Genomic DNA, 16,233 nt, shown 5'->3' on the forward strand with positions numbered 1-16,233 from the left:
CGCTGCCAGGTGCCAGTTATTATGCCAGTTGTCCCAAAGGTAGGGCCCTCAAGTCCGAAGTTAACGGGACGAGCACCTATTCCAGGCAGGAGCTATTAAATCTTGCAACCACGCGGACAGCCAGGACGGTCCTGCTTCCCTGTTTCACCAGTGTAAACATCAGTTCCCTTTAGACTTGGAAGGCCCTATTTCTTGCCGGAATTGTAAGTTCCACAGCTGGTTTCCGCCCTCTAACCAGCTCTGTCGACCAGGTATTCCACTTTTTGACTATGTACTGGAAAAACGTAACCTTGCTAAATGGTCCCCTGTTTGCTGTTTTCGTTGACCTGAAGTCAGCTTTTGATCTAGTTCCCCGGCAAAAACTCTGGGTTGTCTTGAGGGATCTCGGAATAAGCCCTGAACTACTGACTTTGCTTGTCAATCAATCAATCAATCAAAGACATTTATAGAGCGCACTACCTACCCGTAGGGTCTCAAGGCGCTTGGGGGGGGGGAGTCCTGCTACTGCTCGAACAGCCAGGTCTTGAGCTTCTTCCTGAAGGAGAGGTGGTCTTGGGTCAGGCGCAGGTCGGCCGGGAAGGAGTTCCAGGTCTTGGCGGCCAGGTAGGAGAAGGACCTTCCTCCTGTGGTGGCTCTGCGGATGCGTGGGACGGCGGCGAGGGCGTGGCTGGCAGATCGGAGGTGGCGTTTGGGAGCGTAGAAGTTGACGCGGTTGTTGAGGTAGCTCGGGCCTTGATCGTGGAGAGCTTTGTGTGCGTGGGTAAGGAGGCGGAAGGTGATTCTCTTGTTGACCGGGAGCCAGTGCAGGTTTCTTAGGTGTCCGGAGATGTGGCTGTGTCGTGGGATGTCGAGGATGAGTCTGGCTGAGGCGTTCTGGATGCGCTGGAGTCTCTTCTGGATCTTGGCGGTGGTTCCGGCGTAGAGTGCGTTGCCGTAGTCCAGTCGGCTGGTGACGAGGGCCTGGGTGACGGTCTTCCTGGTCTCTGTGGGGATCCACCAGAAGATCTTCCGAAGCATGCGCAGGATGTTGAAGCACGACGAGGAGACGGCGTTGACTTGCCTGGTCATGGAGAGGGAGGAGTCCAGGATGAAACCCAGGTTGCGTGCGTGGTCCGTCGGTTTGGGTGCGGTGCCCAGGGCGGGGGGCCACCAGGAGTCGTCCCAGGCGGAGGGCGAGGAGCCCAGGATGAGGACCTCCGTCTTATCTGAGTTCAGTTTCAGGCGGCTCGTCGTCATCCACTCGGCTACCTCTTTCATCCCTTCGTGCAGGTTGGCTCTGGCGGCGGCGGGGTCGTTGGTCAGGGAGAGGATCAGCTGGGTGTCGTCGGCGTAGGAGATTATGTTGAGGTTGTGTTGGCGTGCGATGGCCGCGAGGGGGCTCATGTAGACGTTGAAGAGAGTGGGGCTCAGCGAGGATCCTTGAGGGACGCCGCAGATGACTTCGGTGGCCTCTGACTTGTACGGTGGTAGGCGGACTCTTTGTGTTCTTCCGTCGAGGAAGGAGACGATCCATTCTAGTGCCTTCTCCTGGATTCCGATGTTGCTGAGGCGTTGCACTAGGGTGCGGTGGCAGACCGTGTCGAAAGCCGCGGAGAGGTCTAGGAGGATGAGGGCCGCTGTTTCGCCGTTGTCCATCAGGGCTCGGATGTCGTCAGTGGCGGCGATGAGGGCGGTCTCGGTGCTGTGGTTGGCACGGAATCCAGACTGCGATGGGTCGAGGGATCCATTTGTCTCGAGGAAGGCGGCCAGCTGTTTGTTGACGGTCTTTTCGATGACTTTGGCTGGAAACGGGAGTAGAGAGATGGGGCGGTAATTCTTGAGTTCGGTGGGGTCTGCTGTAGGTTTCTTGAGTAGAGTGCTGAGTTCGGCGTGCTTCCAGCTCTCGGGGAAGGTGGCGGTGTCGAATGAGGTGTTGATGATGTCCCGCAGGTGGGGTGCGATGACAGCGTCGGCTTTGTTGAAGACGTGGTGAGGGCAGGGGTCGGTCGGAGATCCGGAGTGGACGGAGTTCATCATGTGGACGGTGTCTTCGGTGTTGACCGGGGTCCAGGCGCGGAGGGTGGTGGTGGGTGGTGTTGCTGCGGTCGTGGCGTGCGTCGGTTGAGTGCTGAAGCTGTTGTGTATGTCCGTGATCTTGTTGTGGAAGTAGGAGGCGAGGGAGTTGCAGAGGTCTTGCGATGGGGTGATGTCGTTGTTTCCGGCGTTGGGGTTGGAGAGCTCTTTCACAATGTTGAAGAGTTCCTTGCAGTTGTGTGCGTTGTTGTCCAGTCGGTTCTTGAATGCAGTTTTCTTGGCGGTGCGGATCAATTGGTGGTGTTTCCGGGTGGCGAGCTTGAGGGTGGTCCTGTTGTCCCGCGTGGGTTCCTTTCTCCAGGCTTTCTCGAGGGTTCGGCAGTTCTTCTTGGAGCTCTTGAGTTCGTCGGTGAACCATGGGGCTCTCTTATTGCCGGGTCTGCTGGGCGGGATCCTCAGAGGGGCGAGTTCGTCTGCGCATTTGCTGATCCACTTCGAGAGGTTGTCGGTGGCCTGGTTGGGGTTCGCTGAGCTTGCCGGAGGGTGCTGGCTCAGGGAAGCGGCGAGCTGGTCGGCTGTGATCTTGTTCCAGCTTCTTCGGGCAACCTGTTGCTGGTGGTGGTGGATCGTCGTTCTTCGGAAGGTGAAGTGGATGCATCTGTGGTCCGTCCAGTGGAGTTCTGTGGCGTGGCTGAAGGCGATGTCTTTGCTGGATGAGAAGATGGCGTCGAGTGTGTGTCCGGGGAGGTGGGTGGGGGTGGACACCAGCTGCTTGAGTCCAAGGTTGGCGAGGTTGTCGAGCAGGGTGCTGGTGTTGCAGTCGTTGTTGTTCTCCAGGTGGAAGTTGAAGTCCCCCAGGAGGATGTAGTCGGCGGAGGGGAGGGCGTGCGGGCTGACGAAGTCGGCGATGTCCTCGCTGAATTGGGTGCGTGGTCCCGGAGGTCGGTAGACCAGGGTGCCTCTGAGGGTGGTCTTCGGGTCGGTGTGAATCTGGAAATGCAGGTGTTCGGGGGAGGGTGAGGTGTTGTCGGTGCTGGTCGTGATGCGGATGGTGTTCTTGTGGATGATGGCGATGCCTCCTCCCACCTGGTTGGCATTGCGGTCCCTCCGGGTGATCTTGTAGCCTTCTGGGATGGCGATGGCGATGTCGGGCGCTGAGGAGGCGTTCATCCAGGTCTCCGTGATGAAGGCAACGTCAGGGGCTGTGGCGTCTAGGAGGTTCCAGAGTTCGATGGCGTGTCTGTGGGCGGAGCGGGTGTTGAGCAGGATGCACTTGAGGTGGGTGCTGCTGGTGTTCGGCTTGGCAGGTGCTGGTGTCGGGCAGGTCCGGATGCAGGTGAACTTGCAGGTGTTGCAGCTGAAGGGGCCGTGGACGCGTCGTGGGGTGGCTCTGCAGCATCCTGGGACTCGGCCGGTGTTGAGTGCGATGAGGGTGGCGGCGGTGTACGTCAGGCGGGTCGGTCGGGGTCCTCGAGGGCCAGGGGTCCTGGCACTGGGCGCGGTCCAGGCGCGGACGGGCGTAGACGGGCTTAGCTTTGGCGCGCCCGCTGCGCGTGACCGCTGCGCGTTCGCACGGTCGCCATATATGGCGAAGTGCGCGGGTGGGCGGAGCAGCTGGGAGGCGGGAGCGGGGAGGGAACAGAAGGAAAAAGGGGCGGGGTCAACGGTGGTGGCGGGAAGCGGGGAGCGGGGAGGGCGGCAGCAGGCGGGAAAAAACAATCAATACGGCGGAAAAAAACACAGATGAGCACAAATACGGTACAACAGGCAATACGGCGGAAATACTAACAATAAGCACTAGTAAACACAAATGCAAGACTACACAGTGAACCAGGGGCACAGGGAGAGGAGCGCTGATCACGGACCACGCCGCTCGAAGGAGGGGGCGTGGTCACGAGCCGGCAGTCGGGCAGCGAGGCACAAGGAAGGGGGAGCACACGCAGCAGCTGGTGGCCGTGCGGCGCGGGGGTGTCCTAAAACTAGGTCACACTCACCTGCGTCGCACGGTCGCCATATATGGCCAAGTGCGCGGGTGGGCGGAGCAGCTGGGAGGCGGGAGCGGGGAGGGAACAGAAGGAAAAAGGGGCGGGGTCAACGGTGGTGGCGGGAAGCGGGGAGCGGGGAGGGCGGCAGCAGGCGGGAAAAAACAATCAATACGGCGGAAAAAAACACAGATGAGCACAAATACGGTACAACAGGCAATACGGCGGAAATACTAACAATAAGCACTAGTAAACACAAATGCAAGACTACACAGTGAACCAGGGGCACAGGGAGAGGAGCGCTGATCACGGACCATGCCGCTCGAAGGAGGGGGCGTGGTCACGAGCCGGCAGTCGGGCAGCGAGGCACAAGGAAGGGGGAGCACACGCAGCAGCTTGTGGCCGTGCGGCGCGGGGGTGTCCTTGTAAGGATGCACGAGAACAACTATGCCCGGATTAGATGGGGTGCCCAGGGAGATGTCACGGAATCCTTCCCCGTGGAGAGAGGTGTGGGACAGGGCTGCGTCCTGGCCCACACTTTATTCTCCCTCTACATCAATGGCATAGTTGACTTTTTGAAGCAATTTCCGACGGATGCCCCACTATTAGATAGGAAGCGAGTTCCAGTACTAATGTTCGCAGATGACACCTTACTGGTCTCGCGGACCCCAAGCGGATTACATAAGACAATAAACGCTTTTGGTGACTTCTGTCGGATCCGGGGCTTGGAAATAAATACATCAAAGACTAAATTTATGAATCTGAATCCCGCTAAGAAATTTAAGGGGAAAATGATCTACAACAGGGCTTTTCTGGAGGAAGTGGATGCTTTTACCTACCTAGGCATCTCCCTAAATGCCAACATGAACTGGAGATCCCACATGGACTCTGTGGTGCTAAAATTTAATCAGCTGACAGGGGCAATAGCTCAAAAGCACAAATCTTCATTTACAAGACCTATCCAGCCAATAATGGAGATTTACAGTATGAAAGTGCTGGGCGCTTGTCTTTATGGATCAGAACTATGGGGTTTCACAAATTTGAACACACTAGTAGTTGCAGAAAATAAATTTCTTCGGCGCATAATTGGTGTCCCACAGAGTACCCCCTCGACCCCACTTCAATATGATCTTGGGAGGAAAAAGATCGAGGATATGGTCAGACTGCGTCCCCTCCTCTAGTGGAGGCGTATAAAAACTACTCCTGAGTTGAGCCATTACGCAGCTGCCGTTTTGGATGTTGTTAACTCTGACACCTTCCTTAAAGTACTTTGGCTCAAAGAAGTAAGGAAATTTCTCCAAAAACTGCACCTTGAGCATTTGTGGACTGCAGTAGACCCAGATGATTTCCATCAAAGACCACATTGAAAAAAAATTACTGGGACATGATAAATAACGCTGTATTGATTTCCAATCAACCATCTGCGTTGACATCCCAGTTTCTGGAAGTTAAAACTATTCCAAAACTTGAACAGTACTGAGATTTGATCACCAAGCCTTTGTATTTGTATTTTCAGCTTAGAATTGGCTCTTTACCCCTCAATGCCTTCATGGTCAAATGGTCTCCTGATAATGTAAATACCTGTTTTTACTGTAAAACACATGTAGAGGATATCCCACATTTTTTATTTGTATGCCCCTTATATGCTGCCCCAAGAATCATATGGTTGAAGCCAGCATGTAGAAATTTGGGGACAAGGAAATATTTAGAGGCCCTAAGGATTCTAAAATCAAATTGTGCCCCCAACTTTGCAATTGCTGTAGCTAAATATATGGGGTGGGCATGGATAATACGTACGCGCACTTTAAAACTCTAACTAATTAACTGATTGACAAATCTTATATTTCTTAAACTTTGTGCTGTGACTTGATTTTACAAATGTACATTTTTATTTGAGCTATTCGTCAACAAAGTATAAATTGTATGAAATTTAATATGTATTTTAACATTCTAGACTAGTATTTATTGTGTTTAGCTTAGGGACATATGCTTTTATGACAATGTTGTCGAATAAAGTATTTAAACTTGAAACTTGTAAGTTCCACAGCCTCCCTGCAAATATTGGCACCTCACCCCATAGCATTCAAGCCATGGAGGAAACCCCTGCTGACCACAATTGGAAAGCCTTTTTAGTCAATGCGCACTCTCTCCCCAAACATGCGACCCACATCTGGGACTTTCTTTCCTCTTCGAACCTGGACCTCGGGTTTATCACAGAAACCTGGCTAAAGACCAATTCCACCCCAGCTATTGTAATAGCTTTGCCTGATGGATATAGGATCCTAAAAATAGATAGACCCAGGAAAGCAGGTGGAGAGACCGCCATTATCTATAGGGACCCCACAAAAGCCATTGTTCTAGATTAACACATGAGTACCAACCTAGAAGTGATTATATTTAGAATAGATCTTCATTCAAAACTTAGTTTAGTGGCATACGATACCGATGCACCTAAAAATCAAGGCATAGATGAGTCAGAATTTCCTTCAGCTTAACACTAGCAAAACTGAAATCATGCTATTTACGGAGGCAGTCCCCAGCTGGTCCCCGAGCTGGTGGCCGGAAGAGCTTGGGTTGGCCCCAACGCCCAAATCGGTAGTAAAGAACGTGGGGGTAATGGTCGACATTAAGCTAAACATGGAGGAGCACATAGCATCCATGAAAGGTTCTTGCTTCCATGCCCTCAGTCTTCTGCGGAAAGTCTTTCATTTCCTTCCCCTTACTACTCACAAGACTCTCATACATGCCATTGTACTGAGCCGTCTGGACTTCAGCAACGCCCTCCTTATCTCAGCCAAAGATTCTTCCCTACAGACCCTTCAAGTGGTCCAGAACACAGCAGCTTGCTTGGTTACCAACGCCCCCCGTCGCACTCCCTCCCTCCCCCTCCTTCGCAAATTATACTGGCTCCCCATCCGTAAACGCATTCATTTTAAAATGTGTTGTATAGTCTTTAAAGGCCTCCATCAGCTTGGCCCTATATATTTATCTAACAAATTGACCACATATACTCCTTTGCGCAGGCTTTGTTCAGAAGGCAAAGGCCTCCTGGTCATACCCCGCTTTAAGAAAACCAAGTGGGGAGGGAAAGCCTTCTCCCACCTGGCGCCCAAAATGTGGAATCAGCTACCCAAGGCATTACGCCTCACCGACAACTACTTCAGCTTTAGGAAGAAACTGAAGAAATTCCTGTTTTAAATGTTATGATCTCTTGCCTCTGCTGTCATCAGCGCGGAGATACCCCATGTGAGGTGATTCAGGCACTCTATATATCATCTAAATAAATAAATAAAAGGGCAAGTCATCCGTGTGGGACAGTTTCACATTAAGGAATGGTGTTGGGTGGACTCACGGCCTGCATACTGTAGTCCAAGTGAACATTACATGCTCCCTCTAGTTTCGCAGCAATATTGGAAAAATGTGTTTTAAATCAGCACCTCTACCTTTCAGGAACACATCTGGGATAAAAAACAGTTTCTGTTGGACCTGGCCCTTTTTGCAGGGTTATCCCCAAATTTGTTGTCGTCCTCCTGTATTTATTCTGACCATTTTATGTTCACTTAAGGACTCTGGTCAATTTGCCACTCCTAATCAGTGCTAAAGTGCATGTGCTCCCCCTTTAAACATGGTATGACTGGTCTACATCATTTAATTTACTTGGAAGTCCCTTGTACAGTGGTATCCCGCATAACCAGAGCCTGCAAATTAAATGCTACTAGTGGGTCTGCAGCACTGCTTGCACCACCCAATGAAATAGCATGTGAAACCTGATGCAGCCTTACCACTGCAGGGACTGCATTTGCAGTCTTCTGCCACAGTAACTTGGCACTTAAAGTTACATGCCAAGCCTGAAAATCCCCTTTTATTACACACAGGTCACCCCTAAGGTAGACTCTATGGGGAAGCTGCTGTGTAGGTAATATGTAGCGCTCTGACCCTGCTCGCAGGCAGGTTGCTCCCCACGCGGCTGCAAAGCTCTGCTGCCATTGTTTTCGCCTAATCTTGTATTTTTCCCCTGTGCCTAACTTGCTTTCTTGCCCAGACTTGTTTTTATTCCCCTGTGCCTAACATGCTTTCTAACCCAGACTTGTTTTTATTCCTCTGTGCCTGTACTTGCTTTCTTGCTCAGACGTGTTTTTATTCCTCTGTACCTGTACTTGCTTTCTTGCCCAGACTTGTTTTTTTTCCTCTATGCCTGTACTTGTTTTCTTGCCTAAACTTGTTTTTCCTTCCTGTGCCCAGTTCTACCGCGGACCCTGCCCGTTTTTCCCACCACTGCGTCTCTGCGACCCACCCCCCTGCAATCCCATTTGCCGCCCCGCTCCCGCCTCCCAGCTACTCCTCCCTCCCACATCCCCTCATATGGAGGTCGCCCAGGTGGCATGCAGCGGACGCATGCAGCGGGCGCGCCTAAGGCAAACGCATCTGCGACCGTCCATACCTGGACTGCGACCAGCGCCTGGACCCCTGGACCGCGCGAACACCATGACGCCCGACACCTCTACGATGCCAGAACCCTCCATGCACTCAACAACCGGATGATCACACACCTGCTTTCGGGACTCCCCGAAGCTTTCACCTGCCAGTACTGCAGCTTCACAAGATTCAGACCCACCATGCTGCCCACCAGGAAAGAACCCAACCACCTCAGATGCATCCTTCTCAACACCCACTCCACCTGAAAACACGCCATTGAACTCTGGGACCTACTCGACTCAACCTCTCCAGACGTCGCCTTCCTGATGGAGACCTCGCTGAACACCGCCTCGGCACCCGACATAGCCATAGCCATCCCGGAAGGCTACAAGATCACCCGCAGGGACCGCACCAACGGAGCAGTAGGTGGAATCGCCATCGTCCACAGTAGCACTCTCAGAGTCTCGACCAACACCAATGACACCCTCAGCACCGCCGAACACCTGCACTTCCAGATCCACACCGACCCCAGCACAACCCTCAGAGGCGTACTCTAGAGGTTGCGTTCAGTATTACAAATGCACTACGAGCAACATTAACTAACAAACTTTCTACACAACAGAAACACTTGTTCTCCAACGGACCACGTCAGACATCGCTGGAGCCCTGACTCAGAGACTAGAACGAATGTCGAGTCAGAGTGGCTCTAGCAATGTCACCCGGGAGTTTGGACACATGCGGAGGTCAATGGAAACCAATGAGCAGACGCAGGCAGAAAGAGCGTCTGCCAGGGCTGCACACCAGCGAGAGGTAGCTGGGTTTCTCAATGACCTCAGGACCATCCTCATGGTATTGCTGCCACACGCCTGGCGCTGATGCATGCTGCTGCTACCAATACATCCACATCTCTGGCCCCTGAAGTGTCAGTACCACATAGTGCAGCAGACATTCAACCTCTGGCCCCTGAGGCATCACTGCCACACAGTGCTGGAGACAGAACACCACCACCCACACATGAGGCACATGAAACAGCAGATGGCGAAGATGCTGATGAAACCACCTTACTGGTAAGAAGAAAACTATAGCATTCATCTCTGCCCTATGGCTGCTTTTTGCTTGGTTCCGCCCTCTGCATCATCACCTTCAACTGTCCGCGATACACTCTGTGACACTCAACTTGGAACTCGCAATGGACTGCCATATTCTGTTTGATCGCCAATGACACAGCAATCAAACTGCAGACTGAACTCTTCCTCTTCCTTTGGACTTGTCATTCCCTGAAGGACTCTGGCTGACCCTCCATGGGCCAACATTGTAAAGTGGGGTTTGCATGCCCCTGTACTGCTCCAGATGCAACACTTCACTGAATGTGCATTAAACATTCCGACTCGTACAGATGCGTTGTGTCTATAGTCTTTCATGTGTGGTAGTATTGATGAATGTAAGGTCAGTGAAGTCCTCCTACTTCCATGTGCGTCATGTTGTTGGACTTGGGTCACAGGGTGACCCATTTCCGAATGTTGTCCGGGTGGCACTGACGCAACAACAGCGACACAGGCATTTGTTACTTCCTTGTCCAGCCCCGTACGGAACCATGCCCAGAGCCCCGGGGTCATTGTTTGAACCCTTACGCTGGACTGGCATACGCCAGGCCAGTTCACTATGCTTAAGCTCCAGGTGGGGACAACAACGTCACATGTGCCAGGCCTCCCCTGCAGTAATCTGCTGCTCACAGGTCTAGCTGTCAGCATGCCACGGCCACACCCACGTTTACACCCACACCACAAATATCCCGCACAAGCATCACTGCGCATGTGACCCTGCGAATAAAAAGGGCAGGAAGCATGTGCACTGCACCATTTCCAACCTCTCTCTGGGTGTATCAATGTGGTGTGCATGTAGGCATGGGAGCCCAGGGGCCTGCGACATCACATTCCGCAGGCCCAAAGGTGACATGATGGCGTCCGCACCACGATACCCAATCATAGAGGGTCCATGACTAGCAGGGAACAAAGGAAATTATGCACACTACTGTCTCAGGCTGGACACTATAATTTTGTCATGTCTGCATTGCACATACAAGTACATAACCAAACCATTAACTATGTACGAGTCCCATATAATGCAGTCACTAGTGTAGGAAATGGGGGATTGGACCTGAGAGGCTGGCCCAAGAGTCCAGCTGGGCCTGTCACCTCCAGGCAAGAGGGGTATGTGCCAAACACTGACCTCCACATGCTCCGCATCCCATCGGTGGTCTTCCCTGATCTGGATTGGCAGTTGAGAGTCAGACAGCAGCAAGGAGGAGGTATTTATGTGTATTTTTGCACAACATTATTAACCATGAATATTGAAGTATCTTAGCCTGTTGGGCCTTTTACATGTTGTAAGATATACAAAGCCACTGTTCAGTGTTAAAATAGCATATGCACAAGGATAGCTAGATGTCTGATTATGCCACTTTCATCTGGAACATGTGAGGATAGTATGTTCTGCGTAGTGACAGTAGTGCAATACCCATCTGAATGCATTACAACAACATGTACATGAAGATAACCTTCTGAAATATTGTGATTGCTTAACATGTGTCAGCACATTGACTAATGTCTGAAAAGTTCTCTGTGTGGTCACACCAGATCTGTGAAGTATGTTGGAGCACTCAAGTGTAAAAGCCCATTCTATATATCCAGGCAGCAAGTGATGTCTACATTGTGGCCTTGGTGAGTACTGATTGATCAGTGTGCCAATGGTAGGTCCCATCCCCGGTGGTCAGTGTCTTCCAATGTATCCCATGGGCTAATTACAGGTTTGCTAACTCATGTCACCTGTCACACTGACCTTTCACATAACTGTGTGTAAGATTCCATTCTCTCTGTCCCACAGAGTGAGCCCATGTGTCTGACTCCGTAATTCTGTGGCAAACAAAGTTGGTCAATGGTGGAAACAGGGAGGGGATTGAAAGGGATGATGTTAGATACAGATTCACAACAGTTCCCATGTTTGTAAATGTTCTTTACTGGTCATACTTGATGCCTTTTTAAACCATGTGTTTGATGCATCACTGTTAAATTCAAAGATGGCACAAGTGCATCATTTTGAAGTAAGTTAACAAAATGAGATGGTAAGCAAAAGCAATTTAAGCTGCACAAAGAGTGCATAATGGCAAAAAGAAGTGAGGGACATTCAGAGTTGGTCTTTACAAAACTGTACTTCTGCAGTCTGGACAGAATAGTAAGAAGTGTTGACTAAAATTTTAAAATCAAGATGTTCATTACTAATTGTCTGTACAGACAATGCACCCAGACAGGCAAGTGGTATAGTGATCCACGTAAAGCATTGTGAAGATGTATTCATTGGACTTGGCAGTGTGTTGATCATTTGTCACATGTGAAACTGGTAAATTTTTCCAATGCACACAACATTCTAATTCATTTGCCTAACACTGCACAAACATGACACAAGGCTGTGGGCCACATACCTCTCACCCTAGCTACACCTACTACCCTGATCTCTCCACAATAAGAGTTAGATTTGTGACCTGAGAGAAATGAACTTAAGCTATAGTACAGATGAGCACAATCACTGTTATCTGTGTGATGTGACTTATGCAATGACTACACCAGCTTGATATATGACAATAAAGTAATATGACCTGTAACATTTGACCCAATAGTTGCCAAGTTGATGAAGAAGAATGGATACCATATCTCAATTCAATCGTGTGACTCAAATTCCCACTCTGAGGTCTAAACTCCCTTGCATTAGATGAGACAGGCATGTTATGACTAACCGTGGGCGGAGATCTCTACTCCGCCCACGGAGTGTGCAGAGTTTTACCTACTCCGTGTTCGGCAGAAAACGTGGAGAAGGCAAAACTCCTCACACTCCACGGCGGAGTGGAGTTGGCCCACTACCTGCCTCCACCCCATATTACAAATGAGTTAAAACTACAATAAGAATTAAAGAAAAAAGACTAACCTACACTGCGGCGTTGACGGGCTGCCTTCTTCCTCTTCCTTGCATCTAAGGTTGATCTGCGCATGCGTGCATGTGCGCATACCCGCACATGCACGCATGCACAGATCACCCAGAGACGCGAGCAAGAGAAGGACACAGCCCGGGGACGCTGAAGTGAAGGTAAGTCTATTTTCTGTACTTCTTATTGTGGTTTTAATACATTTTTAATAATGGGGGGTGGAGGCGGGTGGTGGAGCGGAGCGGAGTTCCACAGAACTTGTCCCCAACTTCGTGGACTTCCACATAGTGCTCTCCAGCTCCGCCCAGGGTTAACCATGACACAAGAACGTCAGTAGCGAAAGACCGTACATCAGCTGGTACATAGTGAAGTAATTGACATTGTGTGTGCGGGTACATAGGTTAACTTCCGTATTAACTTATGGTATTAACGGAACAGTATACAAAATAAACTCACAAGTGCAATTGATGTAGTTGGTTAATCTGTGAAGATTTGTGATGATACCTTTGTATCAAGTACATACAGACGACTAATGTGATTAATTTTACTTCTTGTTCACAGCATCAACGGAGGAGGCAGCACCAAGGGACTTTGGTACAGAGCTTGACAGACTGGTTTCAGTACTGAGTCCAAGCAAGAGGGAACCAGTGGCAGGAAAGGTGAGGGAAGCCTCACTGAGGGCACGTTGGACGGAACATCTGTTGACTTCATGACAAGCTTAAACTCCAATGAGGACTGAATCCTCTACATCAGAGTCCACCACCAGCCCTACCATCTCCACCCTCCCAGCTGCTCTCCAGCCTATTGCCAGTGGCAGCTCCCCTAGAAGTAGAGACGTCTCCTTTGTACCCGGCACCTCACCCCTTGCCCCTATCACCCCTGCTGCCCTTAGAGTAGAGGCCATTGACATCCTGAGGCATATCTTGTGGGGCAGACAGCAGTGCTGAATGTCCTCCAGGTGCATGCCAATCATCTCACACAAATGGCACAATTCCTGGAGAGCATTCACTCTGACATGTCTGCCCAACAGGGATCAAATCAGGCTCTGGCCTCCACACTGATGTCAGCATTATCCCCGAAACAGCCATCCAACCCCCACCTTCCTCTTCCCCATCCACAGTCCTACCTACCCTCCCTGTACCAGGCACCTGCAAACATACACATGCCTACACCTCAGCAGCCAAACACAGCACACAAACACACAGAAACAAGGACAAACATACACACACGCACCATCACATGACAAACGGCACACTCACCACCAGAGACATTGCATCAGACAACACACCAGCATCCACAGACAAGCCACAGACCACAAAACCCTCTGCCTCCACAACCCTTACCCTTGCTTCGTCTCGTACCCACTCTGCCCAGAAACTCCACCTCATTTCCTATGACCTCTTGCCTACATAAACCGACGAAACCCTCCCAAAAAATGAAATGCACCCTCTCGCCCCTGCCATTTCAGTTGGACTCCCACCTACCATCCAAAAAAGTAGCCCCAAACCTAGCACCTTTTACACTTTACCAGTTACAAATATTTTGTGTGTACAAGCTATGACTATACTATTTTACCCACACATCCTTTGGAGTTGAGCATATGAGAGATGTGTAGGTAGTCATTTGTGCATTAAAAACAATGGATGAGTTTTTAGATATGCTTGATAATGGCCCAGATCAAACAGAGATGAACTTGGAGGGTTGTTAAGGCTAGTGAATTGCTCTTTGCTACATGTGGTCAGCTGAGTGGACTGTGAGTTCCCAGAAGTGTTGTGGGCCTGTTTGCTGTGCAGGGACCACAGGAGCTTGTGTTACACCCATGCACTAAATTGTTGTTGGAGAGGTTAATGTTGGAGGGGCTGAGCTAGCTGAAAAGGGTAAAGGTGAGAGTGAGTTGTGTTTCAATTTTGAACATGGAATGGAGACTCAGACATAATAGGGGCAGAACAAGTAACAATTTAGATAAGAGTGGAAGGGAGGAGTTAAGTTTAAAGTCAGTGCTTGTATAGGATGCATAGAGTATCTTCATTATTTCAATGGAAATTGTTGAAAATGCTAGGATGTTGATATGAGAATCTAGGACCACGTTAAACTGGTTAAAGCCTGGGTGAGGTATGCTAGGTAGATGCTATTGAGGTAGAACTCCGCTAGCCAAGGTTAGAGGCTGGCAGGAGATGAGAGCGGAAGTCTGTAGCACTACGGTAAGAGATGGCAGTGATGGGACATATTCATTGAGAATCGTAGTTGTTAAATGCAGACGTTAATAGAAGTATGGAGCATGGAAATGAGATGTGGATGTAAGAGAGATACAGTGAGACAAGGTAAAAGCTTTTTAGTGAAACAAAGTGGTTAGGTGGATGTCAAGGGGATACATCATTTGTGTAAGTTAGGATACTGGATGGGGAGATGAGAGGTGTTGGCCAGTAGCTGGATGGTGTGTTTGAATATGTGGATGCACTCGTTTTTCAGATGACTATTAGTAGGCCTTAAGCAGAGTAGGATGAGGGAATGGTGAGAGGCTAATGAATGGGGCAAGATCCATTGAGCAATGTAAGTGTCTGGGTGAGCGGTGTGATGAGGTGGTAAGTGTGAATGTAAGAATTGAATATAATGGAGCTACGTGTCAGAAAAATTACCCCAAAGCCATTGGAAAGGGGAGATATAGGGATGAGAGGGGTGCAGTTGACATAATTCAGTTATCGGCTGCTGAGGAGGTGATGAGTACAGTACATTGTGTGTATAGCATGAATGGGAGAGGTGTTGTGTACATAGAGATGAGAGTCGCTCAGGGAATGCAGGTGTGGAATTTAGAAGTGCAGCACCAGAATGAGGATGTGAGAGCCTGGGTGGAAGAGTAAGAGAGATGATTTTAAGGACGGCAGCACCCAAGGGTGATTGTAAAGAGCTTGTGGATGAAGGATAGGTTGAGAGATGAGCATGTACTTTGAGATAGATGTGAGAAGGGCCAGCCCAGCACAAGTAGAGATTTCACAAGCCAAGAGGTAATGTAGAAAGGTACACATGGAGAGGATAGGTAGATGTAAGTATGCAAAAATAGATACCAGATGAAAGTAGAGGATTTAGTTTGTGTTAGCAGCTGCTTGCAGTCTGCCACTGATTGTTCATTACAGATTATTGAAATGGCCACTAGGAGATCACTAGCATATGTAAAACCTATTGGTATCACAGGACACATTCCACCACCCTGCAAGCCTTGGCTGAGGTGTGTGGGCACGGCTACTAGGTTTCCCTTTGTAGGTTGATGTTGTCACTGATTGCTCAGTCTTCCTTTTAGATACTGCCCCAGGATGGAGGTATTGATGGTTCATGTTTTCTTTCCTGATGTAGATCCATTGAGTGGCAGGCCATTGATTAGGGTCTATAGCCCCCAAGAAAAAACTCTTGGATGTGCGTTGGTGGCCCGCCTGGGGCAGGCTACTCATGAAACACGTCCCCACACTTCCCAGTACACTACACACACGTAGATACTTATGGCATTATGACTTTGAATGTCAGACGGATGGGGACAGCAAGGAAGATACACGCATTGTGATGATATATCAGGATGCGCTGGCGAAAAACATTGCACTGTTACAAGAGACCCATGTGACACAGGAGCATGACACCAAGTTCCAGAAGTGCTTGCAGAGCTCTTCTTTTTGCATCTTCTACTTTTTTTTGGCAAGGGTAGCAATTGTGTGGGTCCGTACAGGGGTCCTACTTAGCCCATTAAACAATGACATGGAGCCTGAGGGCAATATGTCTTTGTGGAGGGGCTCCTTGATGTTTGTCAAGATTATTGGGCAGTGTTTCTGTGCCGAATGTGGCCAAACAGGACTTCATTCT

This window comes from Lissotriton vulgaris, chromosome 4_1, assembly GCF_964263255.1.
Source record: "Lissotriton vulgaris chromosome 4_1, aLisVul1.2, whole genome shotgun sequence".
NCBI classification, from domain to species: Eukaryota; Metazoa; Chordata; class Amphibia; order Caudata; family Salamandridae; genus Lissotriton; species Lissotriton vulgaris.